Source organism: Jaculus jaculus, chromosome 5, assembly GCF_020740685.1.
Source record: "Jaculus jaculus isolate mJacJac1 chromosome 5, mJacJac1.mat.Y.cur, whole genome shotgun sequence".
NCBI lineage: Eukaryota > Metazoa > Chordata > Mammalia > Rodentia > Dipodidae > Jaculus > Jaculus jaculus.
The window spans coordinates 24,284,005-24,302,151 of NC_059106.1; positions in this window are offsets into that span (position 1 = coordinate 24,284,005).

An 18,147-nucleotide genomic window follows, 5' to 3' on the forward strand; every position below is an offset into this window, starting at 1 on the left:
CCCTGGAACACGATTCTACTTTCTCCAGCAGCCCACACGGAAGGGGCCCAATAGAGTGTATGCGACCTGACCCAACCCCATGGTAGATGCCCATCCTGGTTGGCTGGTGCTGACGCTATAAATATTGTGAATGTCATTCCCTACTATCAGGTACAGTGAAACACCCTGCTGTCCTGAACCATGCTTAGCATCAAGACAAGAATGTAGGCGATGTCCTATTCCGGCAATCGCATTCCTTCCTGACTTGTCATGGCTTAGGCGCTAGTCTTCCCAAGCACAAATCCCTTCTCATCAGCGCGGGTACCTCAGGTGCACCTTGAGTACTCTCTCCTTTTGAGGACCCCACTGTCTACTGGGGGAACCACTGGGTATACTACCTTCTCTAAGCCAAGAGCAAAACGCTTTGGCTGTTCTGTGACACCAGTCAGGTGACATTCTAAGGGATCCCTGAGCTGGGCTCTAAAGGCTAGAGCGTGGGGTGAGGGCTCTTGTGCAGGGTGAATGAGACCTGTTGAGCCTCACTGCTGGCAGAGTGAGCTGTAAGCAGGGCCTGCTGGGGAAAGACTGGGGGTTTTGGGGACAAATCTGTATTCTAATTTGATTTTCTAATTAACCTGCCTGGGTTATTCAGACAAGCTACTTACTGTCTCACAGCCTCAGATGCTTCAGCTGTAACGCGGTGTTGGATCGCTGTTTCCTCGGAATTGAGACATTGCCTCCCACAGGGAAGGAGAGAGGCTCAAGCGACTTAGAAGGCTTACACAGCCCAGAAAGGTTTGCAGAGCCCCGCCCAAAGTCTATAGAAACAGTAACAACTGGTGGGAAGAGGAGACTTTTCAGGTAGCCAGGGGTACTTGCCTGCTGTGAAGCGAGTGCCAGGGATTCAACCTTCATGAACTGCGGCCCGTGCTGCCGTGGGCTTTTCAGTTCTGTCTCTGCCTTTGAGTCACCCGTGAGTAACCCCCATATATGTCCTGGCTCACCGAGCTAGACTGGTGGAATCATTTCTTTGGTCTGTTGAGGGTGTCCTACCTGAGGGTGAACAGACATCTATCTGTTCACATCCCCCAGGAGAAGTCACACCATAAATGGGGACAACAAACCTATTGCATTCAGTGACTGTGACGTCCATGGGTGGCCAGTCTGCAGGAGCAGGGCAGGAGGTAGGTGCTGTGTCAACTGGCGAATACTCACCTAAGGACTATTACAGCGCTCTGGCTGGTGGCAAAGGGGCCTGGCCTCCTTGGAAGGGGTCCTTGGTTGCATTCCTTAATAGGACATGGAAGGGCTCGAGTTGCCTGAGGGCAACTGGGGCCATAACCAGGGGCCATAAAAGGAGATGTTGCCTGCTTTTGTTTGTTTGCATCTGTATTGTTTGGGAAGTGTGTGCATGTGTGTACATGCATGTTGGTACGAGTACAGGTGCGTAGGTGTGTGCATGCATGTGACAGTTAGAGGACAGCCTTGGATGCTCCTCAGGTACATCATCCACCTCTTTTTGAGGCAGCGTTTCTCACTGGCCTGAAACTCTCCAAATAAGTTAGACAGGCCAGGCAACTCTAGGGATTCTCCTGTCTCCGCCTTTCCAGCCCCGGGCTGGTAGACACATATACCATGCCTGGCATTCACATGTGTTCCAGGGAGCATGTTCAGGTCCTCATGCTTGTGAGGCAAGCACTTTATGAACTGAGCTGTCTCCCCAGGGGTGACTCACTGCCTATTTTGAGATGTCCATTTTACAAATGAGAAAAGGAAAGTCCAGAGGGAAGAGGAAGTTTCTTCAGGCCACAGGCAATGTGTGGTCAGGCCACAGCTGTCTGCACTGGGCCAATTCCTCTTTTAAGACTCTTATCCCTGTAGCTTGTCCTTCGAATCACACAGGGACAGTCCTTAGGTCCTACAGGCCCAGTCACATATGAGGGCCCAAGACATCTGCCCCCAAGTCCGACCACTCCCTTTACCCCTCGCAGACTGTCATGTCTGCGCAGCCTGCACGGATCCGGGCAATGACCCACCATTCCTAAGTGCAGGAGCAAGGACAGACACAACTGGGGTCAGGAGCCCTACCCTCGGAGAGCCTTTGATCTTGATGTTCCTCTCCCAGGAAGAGGTCCCATGGGCAGGTGGTTCCATTAACTGTTATGTGTCAGGGTGGCAGCAGGGGCTATTCCCAAGTGAGCAAAAGACAAATTTAGAAATTAATGCACAGGCTGCGGAATGGTTCAGTGGCTAGTGTTTGCCTTGAAAACATGAGGACCTGAGTTCAAACCCAGAATGCAGCACACTGCTGAGCTTGGAGCTACGCAGCTGTCATCTCAGGGCTGGGCAGGTGGAGGCAGGAGCTCATGGCCAGCCTGTCTAACCTCACTAGAAAGTTCCAGGCCAGTGAAAGATCCAGCCTCAAACAGAAGTGGATGACATTCCTGAAGATGACACCCAATGTTGTCCTCTGGCCTCCACATACACACATATGCATGTGTACCCACATGCGTGCGCTCACACACACAGGAACATGCACACGCACATCATATATGCACACACAGAGAAATGAATGTAATAAAGATGATCCATTGTCTGAAACATTTGGGACTAGAAAAATTCCAAATTTGTCTTTTTTTTTTTTTTCCAGATTTTAGCTTTTTTTTAAATTTTTGATTTTTTGAAGTGTGGTCTCACTCTAGCCCAGGCTGACCTGGAACTCTCTGTAGTCCCAAACTTGTATAGAACTTGCAGTGATTCTCCTGCCCCGGCCTCTCCAGTGCTGGGGCTAAGGCAGTGTTCCACTCCCAGCGTGGATATTTTTATATACATAATGTTGTGGTCCGGATCGTGGATGTTGTGCAAGGCCCCAGGCTGCGGTGCCACTGGGTGGTAGTGGGACCTTTAGGAAGTGGGACCTAGTAAGGGAAAGTTAGGTGACTGAAGGCAGGGCTTTGAAGGGAATCCTGGGGACCCATCTTTCCTTTCTCTTCACTTTCTGCCTGTTGGGGGTAAGAAGCCTTCCCCCGCCCCCACTACAAACTGCCGCCATCACAACGCATCCATAATGCTATCACAGGCCAAAGCAGTAAGGCCAAGTGGCCAAGGACTGAAACTGTGAGGCACAAAAAGTCCTTTCCTCCTGATAAATTGACTGTTTTAGGTATTTTGTCATAGCAACAGTTGTCGAATGCACATAGTGATGGATGTAAGCCTCACATATGCCTTATACACATAGCCTAAAGGAACTTTTATACAACATTTTCACCTGTTTTTCAGACTAAAATCTTCCATTGTGACATCATGTTAGTGCTTAAAAAGTTTTGGAATTTGGAGCTGGAGACATGACTCAGTAGTTAAGGTGCTTACTTGGAAAGCCTAATGACCCAGGTTCGATTCCCCAGTACCCATGTAAAGCCAGATGCACAGTGGCACGTGCATCTGGAATGCATTTGCCGTGGGTAGAAGCTCTGACACAGCCATTCTTTCTCTCTCTCAAATAAATAGATAAAATATGTTTTTAAAAGATGTTTTGGAATTTGACATATTTTGGGTTTGGGGTTTTTGGATGAAGGATGCTCAACCTGTATCTCAGACTTAGCATCAGGGGAAACTGGGACGTCTCCACATTTCCTTGCACTTAGGTCATGACTTGCATTTAACCCTGCAACATAGTGGAGGAAGGTGCCAAGTATTTCCAGTGCTCAGAGGTCTTGATCGTCTTACTCTGACTTCAAAGTGTCCCAAAGCTAGAGCTGCATGGGCGGCTCTGGAGTATTGTATAGATAAAGAGGAAAAAACAACTAGTGTGTTCAGCGATGGGGGATTGTTTCAGTCCACCAGGGACAGTTGGATGGTTGGATCTGGAGATTATGAGAAAATATGAGGCGTGTGTAAGGCTCAGAGGGCTGTATCAGTGAGCAGGAGCCAAAACAGTAGTTTGGATCTGGGGAGATGGCTCAGTGAATAAAGTGTTCACCATGCAAACATGAGGACCCGAGTTCCCATCCCAAATGCACACGCAATGCCTGCTGTGGTGGTGCCCTCCTGTAAAGCCAGTACTGGGGAGGAGGAGACAGGAGGATCTCTGGGTCTTGCTGGCTAGCTAGTCTAGCTGAATCAGTGAGGTTCAGTGAGAGACCATGCCCCCCAAAATAAAATAGAGGGGTTTGAAGAGATGACTCGGTGGTTAAAAGTAGTTATTGTGAGATCTCAGGGACTGGAGTTTGGGTCCCCAGAATCCACAGAAAGCTGGATGCAGTGGCACATGTGTCTGAAATCCCAAAGCACCTATGACAATGGGATTCAGGAGAATCCTGAAGCTTGTGAGTCAGCTAGTCTGACCTCTGCAACCACAAAAAACGAGGAGAGATTCTGCCTAAACAAGGTGGAAGAGAACCAGTGTTTCAAGTCTGTCCTCTGACCTCTATACATCCGCCATAGTGTGTGCATGCGTGTGCGTGCACACACACACGCAAGTAGTAAAAGAAAAAGGTGAAGAATGATAAGGAATGTATCCAATGCCAACATCTGGCCTGCAGACGCACACACACACACACACACACACACACACACACGCGCGCGCGAACATGCACTTCATACATGCATCCATCCATCCATACAAAAAGTGCCTTAATTTTTGTATGTTTTTTTTTTTTGTCAACTATGAAACAGAAAATAAAATAGTTTTTTAAACGATTCCAGAATGCAAGAGGTGGACCTGACAGCTGGGTGGAACTGCAGGTGATGTTTATCATATTTTATTTTGTTTTTGTTTGTCTGTGTTTTGCCAGGTTTTTTTTCTATGATGACTATATGTCACTTTGGTAATTAATTAGAAACCTCTCAAATGTTCCCATTGAAGCACCTGCCCAGCCTCTGCTGAACCCTCCAGTGAGGCTCACGAGGTGGGGCTCTGATTTCCAGGATCTCTTCCAGCCTGGTGGCATGGGACCAGAAGGGGGCTGTAGCCCTGGAAATAGATCTGTCGAGAGAACTCACTTTGAGTAGCCGCAGGCTTCAGGGCTCCCGGCAAAGGGGAAAGATTCCGAGCATGAAGTGTGCCTCGCAAGGAAAGTGAGCAGAAATCGCTTGAGTTGATTGTGAAGACAAACACACAGAACGGCCCTGGCTGAGAGGCTGCTACACCAGCTTCCTGCTGGGTGACCTGGGCAGGGGAGGACTGGGCACTGTGCCAGGCAGCAGGACTGCCACCATGATGGGTGCCTCCCCTCCCCCCAGGCATCCGCAACTGAAAGTGCCTGAGGGAGGCCCCCAGGACAGCCAGAGGACATCTGGGGGACACAGAATCCAGTGGGAGGAAAGGAAGGCAGGGAGGCATGCGTCCCATTAAGGCCCAGAGTCTGGACCATTGACGCACAGAGGACTGGCTGCCCCTTCTCTGCTGGTCACTGGCCCATCCTTGTCCTTGGAGTCTCAGGCAGTGTGTTGGGAGGTGATGTTTGTATCGTGGTTGCTGGTGGTCATGGTGGCCTCTCAGCCCTGGTTGGAGAGAAGAGGACCCTAGGGTGCCTGTGTGCTTGCCTGTGGCAAGTGAGGCACCTCAGGCCGCAAGCCAGAGTCTGAACTCTTTGTACCCACCCTGATTTCAAAAGTCTGGTGTTTGGAGGGATCAGGACCAAGCAGCTGAATTTCAATGTGAGTCCCAAGAAGTCACTCTCTGCTGCCCAGCTACTGTTGTTGCAGGCACTGGGTCAAACTAGTTTAATCAGAAAGACTTGTGAAAGACCATAAGTCTTGAGTCATCTGTGACAGACGGTGTGTGTCAAGGCATTCATATCTGTGGTGATATCTGTTACCATGAGCACCCGGAGCTTCCTAGAGGAGGTGGGCTCCAAGAGTGAGATGATACGGCGTGGCGGGGGCGTGGGGGTGGACGGGGCATGTGGCTCCCTTGGTCAAAAGGTTCCCTGGGGCTGGAGAGATGGCGTAGCAGTTAAGCGCTTGCCTGTGAAGCCTAAGGACCCCAGTTCGAGGCTCGATTTCCCCAGGACCCACGTTAGCCAGATGCACAAGGGGGTGCACGCATCTGGAGTTTGTTTGCAGTGGCTGGAAGCCCTGGCGCACCCATTCTCTCTCTCACTCTCTATCTGCCTCTTTCTCTCTCTGTCACTCTCAAATAAATAAATAAAAATCTTTAAAAAAAAAAAAGTTCCCTGGCAAACATGAGGCCTTGGATTTGATCCTAAGCACTGCATAAGCCCGATGTGGTGGCGCACACCTTAATCCTAGCCCCAGGGAGGTGGAGGCTGGAAGATCAGTAGTTCAAGGTGGCTATGTAGTAAGTCTGAGGCCATGCAGTGGGGCAGGGGTGAAGAAGGGAGGGAGGAAGGAAGAGGAGAGGGAGGTAAGAGTAGGCTGGGCAAAGGCAGTAGAGTGGTAGGCACTGTGTATGAGATCACTGAGGACTCAAGGGAAAGCAGGACCTGTGTGGGGGGGTGTAGATACCCTGGAGGGGCACAGGTTTTGGGGTGAGGGAGACTCGGCTCCCATTCCCAGCATGGTGGCCTGGGCAAGCATGCAGGTATCTCTGATCCCTTTCCCTCAGATGTCCACTGAAGCTGCCTGGCCCATCGTGCCCCCTTCTGCTAATGCAGCTCTAGAAGGTGCCAAGCCTGTCCCTCCATGGAGAATGGACACAAGGAAGTGCTACTGCTCAGGGGGAGCTAAAAGAGTCAAGGTGAGCTGGGATCAGTTTACCATCTCTGCACGTGGGTCTGGGGAGGGAGCCTGTGGCATCCACCTATAGCCAGAACATAGCCATCCTGACACTCAGCCAGCCATGCACACATGCACCGGACCTCAGGCCTCCTTGCCCTTGCCTTTCTGCCCCCTCTTTCTTCCCTGCTTCCCATCCTATGCAGGGTTGGGGTACGCCTGGAAGCCCTGGTTGCCCATGACTACTGTTCTCTAAGGACACTGTGCTTGGCCAAAGGAGTCTTCATGTATCCCAGACCTGGGAAGCTTCCATGCAGCTCCCAGGGGTGTCAGGATGGTTCCTGATCTCCATGTTCCCCTCCTTGGCACAGATTTTCACAAGTGGCACCTTGCTCTTCGAACTCCAGTTTCTAAATGACTCTCAGTTCCAAAGTGACGGGGTGGGGAGAACTTCACTTACCATGAGCTTCCTGAGAGCGCTGTGGGTCTGGGTGGTCCTGGAGTGAAGGCTGGCTTTAAGGCTGGGTACAGTAGTGGAGCCAGTGACTCAGGGTTTCAGTGCACCCCTGGGCTACTGTGGAGGCAGGTAAGGACAATACCCTGGTGTAGATAGAAAAGGTGGAGCAAGGGCCCTTGAGGAGATGAGAAGCCTGAGAGAAATAGGGCCTGTGTGCTGCTGGGGGCTTGGAACTCTGGGTCAGTAGGATCACAGGCGACAGACTGAGGTGATCTGGACACACAGAGGGCGTTTGGAGCCAGGCCTCCTTGGCCACGGACTTCAATAGCAAACACTATACTAGCAAATACTTCTTTCATTTTTCTTCCTTTGTGTGTTGTGTGCGCACGCATGCACATGTAGACAAAAGGTTGATGTTCGGTGCTCTTCTCAGAAGCTCTTCACCTTATTCATTGAGACAGGGTCTCTTACTGAGCCCAGAGATCACGGGTTCAGCAAGTCTAGCTAGCTGGCAAGCCCCAAGAGCCTCCTGACTCTACCTCCTGAACACTGAGATGTCAGGAGTGCCCTACCATGCCTTGCATTGGTGTGGGTGCTGGGGAACTTAACTCAGGCCCTCATGTTTGCATGGCAAGCTCTTTACCCACTGAGCCATCTCTCTAGCCTCTTGCTCCATCTCTGGAACCCTTCCTTGCTCTAGAATGTGTGACATCTCTCAGAGTGGAAATCACTCCAGGCTACAAGAATGGATCTCTGTACTGTGTTGGGCTCAAACCAAGGACCCCCAGGGGAATGGTCCATCTGACTGTTGTGAGCAGGGGGCCTGAAGAGACAGACTGCTGGCCTGTTGGAGAAGGGGCCTGGGGTGGCTCAGGAAGAGAACAGTGGGGTGGAGTGTATTTACAGTCCTAGGGCAGGCAGGGGAAGAAGGAAGTCTCTCTCTGATCTCTACATTTTAGAAATTATAGGAGCCCGGGTTTATTAACCCAGTACTTTGGGAATCCAGTATTAAGAGAGTGCAGGTGGCTAGTCCAAGGCCTCAGAGAGAGGAATGAAGTCTGAGCATGGTGGCTCAGATCTTTGTAGGTAGACACATCCTTCGTCCTCTCAGGGTCCTGCTCAAAAGGCAGCCTTAGGCATGATGAGACTCAGGGTGAGGGGTGGCCTACGAGCTCCACGGGGCTAAGACCAGGAGCCTCCCACAAGTAGCGGACAGCCTGCAGGGCCCCAGATCCAGCCTTTGTTCCACAGACATAGCTTGAGGGCAGGGGAGCCCCATTAGGTACTGACTAGAAGAGTTAAGGGGTGCCTGTTAGCACCTGGAAACCAGGTAGCATTACTAAGTGGTATAGATTCTCAGGGATAGAGGTCTTGGGACTTTGCAGACCCCAATGCCAGGGGCCACAGGCAGCAGGAAAGGGACAGAGCTGTGGTCACACACCTCTGGGCAAGTGGGAAGCTTCAGTTGGATTAGACTTCCTCTTGCTTTTGGCTCTGCTATATAAAATTCCTGTGTGTGTATGTGTGTATGTGTGTGTGTGTGTGTGTTCCTGTGTGAGCAAGTGCATATGTATATGTACATATATGATATGTGTATGTACACGTGCATGCATATGAAGGCCAGAAGACAATCTTAAGCATTAGGAGGTTCCAGCCACCTGTTTTATTTTTAAATTTTTTTTGTTTTATTTTATTTGTTGAGAGAGACAGAGAAACAGGCAGATAGAGTGAGAGAGAGAATGGGCATGCTAGGGCCTTCAGCCATGGCAAATGAACTCCAAGTGCCACCTTGTGCATCTGGCTTATGTGTGTCCTGAGGAATCGAACCTGGGTCCTTTGGCTTTGCAGGCAAATGGCTTAACCATTAAGTCATCTCTCTATTCCCCAACCACCCTTTTTTGAAACAGGGTTTTTCAGTGGCCTGGAGCTCACCAAGTAGGCTACAGTGTCTGGCCAGCAAGCCCCAGGGTTCTTCTAGCCTCCTCCTTTCCAGCGCTGGGATTACAAGCCCCCACACCAGCACTTTTCCATGGGCTCTGGGGATTGAACTCGGGTCCTCAGGCTTGCAAGGCAAGCACTTTACCTATTGAGCTATCTCTCCAGCCCTTCTATATACCATCCTTACATTTTTCTCATTAGTTTGCCTCCTGTGCTGTGTGGATCTGCCCCTTCAGGTCTCCAAGCCTTAAGGCAAGCAGGCAGAGCACTGTCACCTGGCTGTCGGCACCCTGTGGAAGGGCCAGGTCTCACCTTCGCATGGCTGTGGCACCCCTGCCCCACAGCCTCTCCCGAGGCCTCGGGAGTCCCGAGCCAGAACTGCCTGGCTCAGCCGCTCCCGGATTCCTGTCCTCAGAAACTGTGTGAAATAGTAAATGTTCTTTGTTGTTTTTAGCTCCCAAGCTTTGAGGGAATTTGTTATGCAACAATGGAGAAAACGACAAAGCCAGAGTGGCTGAAGTGAAGGGAGAGAGAGAACGCAGCCGGGATGGGCCGGCAGATTCACAAAAACCCAAAAGAAGACAGCTTAAACCTGAGAGTCTGGGGAGCCAGGGCTTAGTAGAGGAACACCCAGTGTGCCACGGGCTGGAGGGTGCATTGGGAGGCGCAGGGTGGTGGGGGGGGGAGAGGAGGTAGGAAGAAGTGTGTGCACAAGACGTCCTGAGGCGTCCCCATGGGACACCTGAGCCCTGACTTGGAAAAAGGAGAGGGTTAGAAAGGAATGAGAGGTGGATGGAACAGCACGTGTGGGTGCGGAGAGTGAAGGAGAACGAGGTTTCTGTGGGATTCCTCTTTCCTGGCCTGGGTAGCGAGTGGATGTGCTTCAAGACTGAGCTGACAGAGAGTCAGAGGAGGAAGGTTTGGGGATGAGGAAGAAGAGGTCAAGGTGGGCCCAGCAGGGACATCTGAGGCCACTCAGTGGTGCAGTCAGAGCTGGGAGTGTCTTTAAGATACTTGGTTTCAAGAGTGGGGACACTGCCCCAGATCCCAGCAGAGAGCAGGGCTGGGGGGCAGCAGGGCGAGGAGGGGGAGGGGCCTCTAGTGGGCCAGGGGAAGGAGCCAAGCCAGAGGCACCAGGGGCACCAGAGGCAGCCAGGAGTCCAGTAAGTCAGGCCTCGTCACCAGAAGGATCAGCTGGCCTTGGCTGGTGTCATTTTGCTCCACTGGCTATGGTGGGTGTGGGGGGATAAATCAGGCTCAGTGGCTTGAGCCACGAGAGGTAGGTGAAGACATGGGGACATAGGGTGTAGCTGCTCTGTCACAAAGGCAGCTGTGAAGGGACAAGAGACAGAGCAGAAGGTCTCTTCTCTTCACAACAGGGGAGCCTCCACAGCTCAGCTTGAGGGTTCTAATAACATGGCACCACATCGAGCCAGCCTGAGCCATCCTGTCCCCAGGCATTTGCAAGATCCCTTCCCTCTCTCTGGGTCATCTTTTCCCTCCTTCTTCCTCCCTCCCTCCTTCCTTACTTGTCCTTTCTTTCTTTCTTTGTCTTTATTTTCCTCCCTTCTTTCCCTTCTCTCACTCCCTTACTCATTCCCTCTTTCTCTTCTTTCCTTCCCAACCCCCCTTCCCTTCCTCCCTTTCCTCCCTCCCTCACCTCCTTTCTTTCTTTCCTTCCTTCCTTTTTACCTCCCTCCCTCCTTCTTTCCTTCCTTCCTTCCTTCCTGCATATGTATGTGTGCATGTTCCCGTGTGTGCAGATAAGCATGCATGTCCGTACACATGCATGGGGAGGCCAAAAGGCAACCGCAGGCACTGCCCACCTTTTCTGAGACAAGGACTCTCACTGGCCTGGGCCTCACTAAGTAGGCAAGACCAGCTGGCTAGAGAGCCCCAGGGATGCATCTCTCCACCTCCCCAGCGCTGGGAATATAGGCTCCTGTCGCCATGCCTGGCATTTTTTTTTTAAACATGGGTTCTGGGGTTCAAACTCTGGTCCTCAGGCTTGTAAGCCAAGCACTTTACCAACTGAACTACTTCCCCAGCCCCTCTTTTTTTTTTTTTTAATTAAGTTTAGGTTAGCATAAAAAGTTCTGGGTTCATTATAACTGTTTTTTGTTTTTGTTTTTTTGGTTTTTCGAGGTAGGGTCTCACTCTAGCTCAGGCTGACCTGGAATTCACTATGTAATCTCAAGGTGGCTTCGAACTCACGGCGATCCTTCTACCTCTGCCTCCTGAGTGCTAGGATTAAAGGCCACGACGCTCAGCCATTTTCAAACACGTGTCAGACTTTGTTCTGATTCATGACACCCAGCTGACTCCTCTTCATCCTTCAGATCACTGTGAAAATGTCACCTCCTCAGGGAGACTCTTGACTTCTTACACTAGTCCAGTCTCCCACGTCACCATCCCTGTCACGTGTCTTTTTACTACAGCTCGTGTGAGCAGTCGACATGCAGACATTGTCCATGAGACCCGGGCCCGCTGCCGTATCTCAGCACAGAGCAAGGCGTGGCGGGAGTGTCCGTGAATGGCGTTGCAGCTCACTGCGGGGGGCGGGGGAGGCTGCAGGAGGGCTCTTCACATTTTAGCGTGCATGTCTAACCTCAACTGTTTCCAATCTAGCACCCGCCAGTTCCTAGAAGGCCCAGACACATGCAATGGCACAAGCAAGATTATATAGCAGGGGAGAGAAGCCAGGAAGATGACTCCCTTAAGCGTTCCACGGGCATCAGAGAGGCCAAGGGTGACATAGACCCAAGGCTGGTGGGAGGGCTGGAGAAGCATGAGCCGGACCACTCCAACCTGGCTGGAGGGACTGGGAAGAGAAGGTGACAGCGAGGAAGGAAAATCTATGCCTCTCCTGTGGAGTCTCTATCCATTCTACCCACACCTCACCCTCAGCCCAAGCCCCTTCTCTGCTTGAGTGAGTGGCTCTGACCATAGACATCTTCCCAAAGAGGCCAGATTCAGTCACCTTTGAATAGGTTCTGGCCGATGGGAAATGAGGAACTTCTTGTGAGGGATCATGGGCCTTACCACCTATGAGTTCGCGTCATCCTTCCACAAGCCTGGCCCAGGGCAAGTGCTCTGGAATTAATGAATCAATGAATGGATTCATGCATGAGTTACTAGAGGCAGAGCATGGTGACAGTCATAGATGGCACGTTCTGTCCACTGAGGAGGCAGCACTGCCCCATCTGGCTTTTCTTTTTTTTATTTAGATATTTTATTTATTTATTTATTTATTTACTTACTTACTTACTTATTTGTTTGTTTATTTGAGAGTGACAGACACAGAGAGAAGGACAGATAGAGGGAGAGAGAGAGAATGGGCGCGCCAGGGCTTCCAGCCTCTGCAAACGAACTCCAGACGCGTGCGCCCCCTTGTGCATCTGGCTAACGTGGGACCTGGGGAACCGAGCCTCGAACCGGGGTCCTTAGGCTTCACAGGCAAACGTTTAATCGCTAAGCCATCTCTCCAGCCCCACATCTGGCTTTTCTATGAGTGCTAGGGATCTGAACTCAGTTTCTCATGCTTGTAAGGAAAGAACTTGACTCATTGATCCATCTCCCTATCTCTTATTTATTTTTGAGACAAGGTCTCATGTAGACCAGGCTAGCCTCAAACTTGCTATTTAGGCCAAGGACGACCTTGAATTCTAGATCCTCTTGTCTCCACCACCCAAGTTCTGGGGTTCTGGGTATAAGCCACCATGTCTGGTTTATGTCCTGCTGGGCGTCGAACCCAGGGCCTCATGTATGTTGAGCAAGTACTATGCTAACTGAGCTACATCCCTAGCACCTTCCAGATTCTTTAAAAGCTGAAGGGCAATGCCAACAAAGAGCTATCTACACAGCTAAGGAGGGCAGAGCATAGAAGGTGACGCACAATGTATTCCATTGATTTTCAGCCAAGGTACAAAGAAAATTTAATGGAAAAAAGACATTCCTTTTGAGAAATCACTGGTAGCAATTGGCTATACATATGTAAACATTTTTTAAACACCACCAATTTTTAAACTTCAATCCATACCTCACACCATATTAACAAAAAAAAAAAAAACACTTCAAAATGGATTGAGGAGCTAAATGTAAAATCCAGATTTATAAAAATTCTAGGATAAAATCTTTTGATGCCCTAGTTTGGGCAAAATAACACGAAAAAATATCTATACAGTGGAGTCTGTCAAACTCCAGGTCTTCTCTTCTTCAAGAGACACTGGTAAGTACATGGAAAGAGATTTGTATTCAGAATATATAATGAGGTCTCACAAATAAAGCGATAAAAAAACACCCAATTCAAAATGGGCAAAAAAGACATGCAGATGGCAAATCAGCACATGAAAAGATGGTCAACATAATTAGTTATCGGAATGTGCAAATTAAACCACAGTGAAGGGCTGGGATGTGGCTCAGTTAGTAGAGCCCTTGCCTAGCATGCTCGAAGCCCTGGGTTCCATCCCCAGCACCGCATAGACTGGCATTGTGGTTCACACCTGGAATCCCAGAACGCTTGAGGTAGAGACAGGAGGATCAGGAATCCAAGGTCCTCTTAGGCTACAGAGTGAGGTTGAGGCCAGCCTGGGCTACATGTGACCCAGTGTAAAGAAACACACGCACATACCCCCTCTATGATGAGATGCCACTCCATATACCTAAGGACATCTAAAATGAAGCATACAGGGCTGGAGGGATGGCTTAGTGGTTAAGCCATTTGCCTGCAAAGCCAAAGGACCCAGGTTTGATTCTCCAGGTCCCATACTAGCCAGATGCACAGGGGGTGTCTGGAGTTCGTTTGCAGTGGCTGGAGGCCCTGGTGCGCCCATTCTCTCTCTCTCCCTCTTTCTCTGCCAAATAAATAAATCAATAAATAAAAATAAGATTAGGCATACAGGGCTGGACAGATGGCTTAGTGATTAAGGTGCTTGCCTGTGAAGCCTAAGGACCCAGGTTCATTCCGTAGTATCCATGTAGGCCGGATGCATAAGGTGGCGCATGCATCTGGAGTACATTTTCAGTGGCTGGAGGCCCTGGTGTGCCCATTCTCTCTCTGCCTTTCTCTTTCACCCCCCTCTCAAAATAAGTAAATAATTAAACAAGATCATGCAAACAAACAAACACTTTCCCACTGCAGGGCCCAGCAAGTTTGGAGCAACTGGAACTCTAACCATTACTGTACAACCACTTGAGGAAATAGTTGGACGGTTTCTCAGCATGTAAACACATCCCTATCCTGTGACCCATGAAACTCACGCCAGCACAGAAGCCTGCATGGGACTGTGTATAGTAGCTGTACAAATCAGCCAAATGGACACAGCCCAGGTACACAACCATGGTACGCCCACGCTGCTCAGCTCCTGAAGAGAAGAACTGTGAACGTTTCAGATGGATGGAAAGACGTTGGGGGCCAACACCATCATGATGGAGATGCTCACCTTATTTGACCAAAGACAGGCTAGAGCTGCTTCAGCAAATAACTATAAATATGCTTGAAACAAATGGACCAAGTAGCAAGCCTCCATCAACAAATAGACAAACTCAAACAAATAAAGTTATAAAGAGTAACTGAGTGGAAGATTTAGAGATGAAAAAGTCAGTAATGAAGAAAAATCATAGTGGATCAGCTCCACAGCAAAATGGAGACCACAGAGTAAAGAACTGATGCATATAAAGGCAGAACCTCCCTGAAAAATAGAAAATAGACTAAATAACACCAAAATCAAAATCAAACAATAGTAACCCTTTGCCAAAAAAAAAAAAAAAAAGAAATGACAATAACAACAACAGCAACAAAAAACAGCCTTAACGACCTGTGGGACTACATAGAACAACTAATATTTATGTTTCTGGAATTCCAAGAGAAGAGGAGAAAGAGGATGCGGGCACAAAATATACTCAAGAGAAAAATGGCTGAAACTGTCCATGTTTGGGAAGGCACATAAACTTTAGAATCAACCTGTTAGGGACCGAATGTTTGTGATCCTACTACATTCCTACAAAGACAAGCACCAGTGTGATGGTCTTAGGAGGGGACTTTGGGAAGTAACGGGAGTCAGATGACGGCAGGCATGCTTCCTCTCTCTGGGAAACAAGAAAGGACACAGTGAGAGGCCTGGCCTCCTGGTGTGGTGAAGCCTCTCTCACCAGATGTAGCATATGCCTTGATCTTGGACTTCTCAGCATTTAGGACCATAAGAAAGGAACATTTTTTTAACTACCCAGTATGGGATATTTTGTTATAATACCCTGAGCTAAGTTAATTACAGGTAGGAAAAAAGAAAACACAAAGAAATCCATGTCCATTATAATTCCAGTATAATTACATTGTAATGAGCATTTGACAGCTAAACACAGAAAGAAAGAAAAAAAAACCTGAAAGCAGGCAGAGAAAAATGAAGGACAAATTCGAATAACAGCAGACTTCTTGTTAGAAACCATGAAAGACGGAAAAAAGTGGCACAATATATTTCAAGTGCTGACAGAAAAAAGACATCAGCTCATAATTCTATATCCTATAAAAATATCTTTTGATCCATAGGGGAATGACATCTGTTGTTGTCTAGCTAAGTGTATACATAATGCCCACAAAACTTCCCTGTAAGCACCTTTAAAAATGTTTATGCTCATATATTACTGTTACTCTCACTTTTGATTAGAGAAGCTTCTCCTTTCAAATGGTGGTGACCACTAGGGTGACTCAAAAGCCACCATAGTGATGAGAAGTGCCAGTGGAGTGCTCAGCACTGAAACATCTCTATTACACCTTCAAGGCTCAGGGTCCATTGCAGAATAGGTAGTGAAAAGAATATAGGAGCCAAAGAAAGGGTAGGACTGCTTACGAAGCAATTTTCCAGACACAAAATGTACCTGACACTAACAACACAAAACCCTCATAATAGGAGGGAAATATGACAACCAAAAAAAGAAAGGGGGGGTGCTGGAGAGATGGTTTAGTGGTTAATGCGCTTGCCTGTGAAGCCTAAGGACCCAGGTTTGATTCTCCAGGACCCATATTAGCCAGATAAATATGGTGGCACATGTGTCTGGAGTTCATTTGCAGTGGCTAGAGGCCCTGGCGCACCCATTCTCTCTGTCTCAAAAAAAAGAGAGAGAGAGGGCCGGAGAGAGGACTTAGTGATTATGGAGCTTGCCTGCAAAACCTAAGGACTCATGTTCAACTCTCCTGGTCCCATGTAAGCCAGACACACACTGACACAAGCACGCAAGGTTGCACGTGGGCACCAGGGGGCGCATGTGTCTGGAGTTCAGTTGTAGTGGCTAGAGGCTGTTGCGTGCCAATTCTCTCTCTCTCTCTCTCTCTCACATTAAAACTCATATTTTAAGAAAAGGCAGTCTGTTGAGCTTGCCTGAAAAAAAAAACAACAACAACAAATAAATAAAAGAGGGACTAATTAAAAGGGAGTAGGGATTTGATAGAGGGTGAATTTGAGTGGGGAGTATGGAAGTGGGGGAGGGAATTATCATGGTTTGTTGGCTATAATTATGGAAGTTTTCAATAAAAAAGTTTTTTTTTTTTTTAAATAAAGAATAAAAGGACTTTGGGCCCTTAATCCCAGAGCTCAGGAGGCATAGGTAGGAGGATCGATGTGAGTTCAAGGCCATCCTGAGATTACATAGTGAATTCCAGGTCAGCCTGAGCCAGAGTGAGATCCTACCTCAAAAACCAAACCAAAACAAAGCAAAACAACAACAAAAGGACGGGGAGATGGCTCAATAGATACAAGTTCTTGCCATGCAGGTGTGATGACTTGAGTTCAGACCCCAGAACCCATGTAAAGATGGATGCGAGGATCTCAGACTCCTACAGGAAGATGGAAGAAGGAGATAGAAGAGTTCCTGGAAACCAGAGGACCAGCTAGCCTGGCATAGAGTAGTGAAACCTGTGTCAAACATGGTAGAAGATGAGGACTGACACACACACACACACACACACACACACAGAGAGAGAGAGAGAGAAAGAGAGAGAGAGAGAGAGAATAAGGGTAGGAGCTGGGAGATGGCTCAGCAGTTAAAACATTTGCTTGTAAAGACTGGTGGCCAGAGTTGGATTCCCCAGTACCCATGTAAAGCCAGATGTATAAAGCGGTTCATGCATCTGGAGCTTGTTTGCAGTGGCGAGAGGCCCTGGTGTGCTCATCCTCTCTGTATCTATTTCTCTCTGTTTCTCTGCTCTCAAATAAATAAATAATAATTTTAAAAAGCATAAGGTAAAATTAAGATGTTTGCAGACAAAGGAAAATGAAACAGTTTTATTGTTATCACATCTACCAAACGTGGTTACAGGATCTTCTCTAAACAGGAAGGACATGACAGAACTGTGGAGCATCAAGAAGGAAGGAAGAATCCAGTGAACAAAAGCATGGGCAAATGCATTTTCCTTCTTGTGTTTTCTAAATGATGCTTGTCAATGGAAGAAAAATTACAGTGCTGTCTGATGTTGTTCTAGATGTTTATAGAGGAAATATTTAAGACAACCATAAGCAGGACATAAAAGGCGGTAAAGTCTATGTTTACTCATACTGATGCAGTGATGTTACAGGATTTTATGTATGTATAATGCAATGTTAAGAGCAAGCATTACAATTGCTATACAAAAAGACATGCTCAAAAATACTATAGATAAATCAAAATGGATTTCAAAAAGCTAAAGTAATCCACGTAAGTGAAGGGAAAAAATAGGCAAATGAGAAACAGTACCAATGGAAAGCAAAAACAAAATGGAAGGTTTAAGTCCTAAATATCAATCATTTCATTAAGTATAAAAGATCTGAAGACATTAGTTGAAAGGCAGAGATTAGCAAAATGGTTAATAATATGCAACTGAACCACTTACATGAAAATTTCCTAATGAAAAAACATGACAAAATTATATTGAAAGTAAAAAGTTGAGGAAAGTGCACTGCCATGCGGGCATTAATCAAAGCATCGCGGGCTGGGGAGGTGGGAGCTCGGGGGTCGAATGTCTGCCCACCCCGCACAGGGCCTGAGGCTCAATTGCCGCACTGTAAAAGGGAGGCGGGGGACCATGGCTAGATTCGTATCAGATACAGTTTGAAGGCAAAGAACAT